This window comes from Microtus oregoni, unplaced genomic scaffold (assembly GCF_018167655.1).
Source record: "Microtus oregoni isolate MIOR12 unplaced genomic scaffold, Mior012 000011F_ref0000422, whole genome shotgun sequence".
Classification (NCBI taxonomy): Eukaryota; Metazoa; Chordata; class Mammalia; order Rodentia; family Cricetidae; genus Microtus; species Microtus oregoni.
Window position 1 is genome coordinate 47,876,842 of NW_024543070.1, and position 3,215 is coordinate 47,880,056.

Consider the following 3,215-nt stretch of genomic DNA (forward strand, 5'->3'; position numbering starts at 1 on the left):
CAAATGATTCTGTCGGGCATGAGTATGAAGAAGGGATTGGAAGCCAACAAAGACCCAGGCCACCAGGAAAGACTACTGCCTACTAGGCAGGGCCTGGGGACTAAGGAGGGGTAATCTGGTTCTCCTCAGCCTTGTGTTCTAATGAGCCAGTGGGTCCCGAGAGAGGTCATTTTCTGTGTTTCTTAAAGATTTATTTGGATTATTTTTTCGTGTTGTACGAGCATCTGCCTACATGTATGTATGGGTACCACAAGCATATTCGATGCCCATAGAGGAGAGCACTGAGTCTCCTGGAACTGTCTTAGAGGAAGCTGTAAGTCACTGTGGGTGCCAGGAACTGAACCCAGGTCTCGGGAAGAACAGCAAGCGCTTTTAACCATTGAATCGTCTGCCTCTCGGCCTCCGAGAGGCTATTTTTCATAGGCTGCTACTAATTTTGTTTAACCCCAAGCAAATGAATACATTCATTCATTCTATTCCCTGCTCTAAAGACCATGCGAGCCTCTGATGAAAGGATATTATCCTGAACATCCCACTGGCCACATCACTACAGGCCATCTGCCGTGAGTCCTTCTGACCCTGGTCGTAGACAATGCTGTGTTTCAGGAAGCGCTGAGAAGTAAATCAATTCCCATCAAGTCAGCCCTTCCAAACTACCATGCATTTTGCAAAAATGGAAGGGCAGCTCTTGTGCTGGCTGGTTTATGTCAACCTGACACAAACTACAATAGTCTGAGAGGAGGGGCCTCAACTGAGAAAACGCCTCCACACGAGAAAGCTGTGAGCCGTGCATGGTGGCGCATACTTTTAATCCCAGCCCTCAGGAGGCAAAGGCAGGCAGATCTCTTTGAGTTTGAGGCCAGCCTGGTCTACAGAGTGAGTTCCAGCATAGCCAGGGCTACACAGTGAAACCCTGTCTCAAAAAAGCAACAGCAATATTAGCTCAGGCTGTGGTCAAGCCTATGTAGCACTTTTGTAATTAGTGATTGATGTGGAAGGGCCCCGCCCATTGTGGGAGGGGCCACCCCTAGGCTGGTGGTCCTGGGTTCTATAAGAAAGCAGACTGAGCTAGTCAGGGGGAAAAAGCTGGTAAGCAGCACCTCTCTGTGATCTCTGCACCAGTTCCTGCCTCCAGGTTCCTGTTCTATTTGAGTTCCTGCCCTAAGGGCATTTGATGATGAACTGTGATAGGGAAATAAGCTCAGGTGGAGAGGGGGGAGGGGAGGGGAGTCCATGACCTTCACAGTCAGCAGAGTGACAGCAAGTAGGCAAAAACCGGTGTTAGAAACTTGAAGACCCTCGGAACCTACTGGTTTCTTTGAGAGATTTCAAAGATTCCTGGATTCAGGGGGCGATCAAGAAGGCCAGTGTGCTGATTCATTTTCATCCACTTGACACAAACCAGAACCACCTGGAAAGAGGGAGCCTCTATTGAGAAAATGCTCCCATCAGCTTGACCTGTAAGTCAATGTTGCAGGGCATTGTCTTGACTAATGATTGGTGTGAATGTGACTGTCCCCTGAGGGCAGTGCCACCCTTACGTTGGTGGCTCTGGGCTGCAGAAGAAAGCAAACTCCACGAGCCATGGAGAATGAGCCAGCAAGCAGCATTCCTCCATGGCCTCTGCATCAGCTCCTGCTTCCATGCTCCTGCCTTGGGCTCCTGGCCCTTGCTTCCTTCTGTGATGGATTGTGGTCTCTCTGTAAGGTGAAATTAAACCCTTCCTCCTGGCTGTGTTTTATCTGAGACAACCAGCATTGCCTAGCTTCCCAAAGGAGCAAGGCAGAATGCCACAGAGTCCCTTCATGCTGAAGGGGATGTGGGACCTGTCTCCCACAAGTTTGAGAAAAATCATTTGGCTTTTCACTTCATGTGGATATAGTGTAAGAACAGTAGTGGAGGTGGAGAGGAAATGTGAAAAGGGGGTGTTCGGAAGTGCTAGAGAAAAGCCGCTGTGCACACATCCTGAACCTTGCACAACAGAGCACACCCCCAGCAGCCTGTGACACAGAGCACCGCCAGCTGAAAATCGTGCTATTCGGTTGTTATTTAAAAAATTACCCCTGCCTATCTAGAAGATGGGCCAGTTCTATCACACGCGTGTCTGTCTCGTGCGAATTATATGGCCAAACACAACCTACAATCCAGGGACCCCAACACTGAGAGCCTGCGGCAGGAGGATCAAGAGGTGGAAGCCAGCCTGGGCTACACAGTGAGACTCCACGAAAAGAGAAGGGAGACAGAAACAGAAAGAATGAGAAAGAAAGGAAGAGAGAGATGGAAAGAGGAAGGAGGGGGAAGATAAGAGCCTGTGGCCCACCTGGCAGGAGCCGCTAAGAGTAGAGAACCTCTTGATCTCCTTCCATCCCTTCATCAGAGTCAGCCTTGGAGAGCAAATTGTCCAGAAGGTGCGTGTTTCCATGGCTACCTAACCAAACAGAAGGAAACAATATGCTGGGACCCAGGAGAGGTCCTTTTGTTGCAGAGTGACTTGACTACTGTTTCCATAGTAACAGACCAAGGAGTCCTCCTCCCGCTAGAGACAAGTGCAGAATGCGATGTGCTCAGGGAGGCTGCAGCTGGATACTCAGGGTTTTTGTTTGCTCAGATGCTACTCAAGTATTCAGAAAGAATCCAATCAGAATTCTATTTAAAGCGGGCAGTGAATGGAGGATGCTCGGCTCTTTTCTGAGCCTCTAGATAACATGAAAATGAAATTTATTTTTTTCTTATGTTCCTAAATTGTTATGTGTTCTTCCTGAATCTGTGTGTCTGGACACCATGTGCATATGGTACGCACAGAGGTAGAAGAAGACGTCAGATCCCCTGGGACTAGAGTTACAAAGGGTTGCTAGGAAGTGAATCCTATTTCTTTGGAAGAGGAGCCAATACTCTTAAGTACTGAGTCATCTCCCCAGCCCCTAAATTCATTTTTATAAAGAGTCTCTCTCTCTCTCTCTCTCTCTCTCTCTCTCTCTCTCTCTCTCTCTCTCTCCACATAGCCCTGGCTGGCCTGGAACTCACAGTGATCCACTTGCTTCTGCTTCCCGAATGCTGTGATCCAAGGCATGTGCCCCCATACCCAGCTGGAAATAGTTGTGAGCTTCCTTCCTTCCTTCCTTCCTTCTTCCTTCCTGCTTTTCTTTCTTTTTTTTTTTTCTTTTTCAAGACAGGGTCTCACTATGGAGTTCCAGCTGTCCTGGAACTTTCTATCA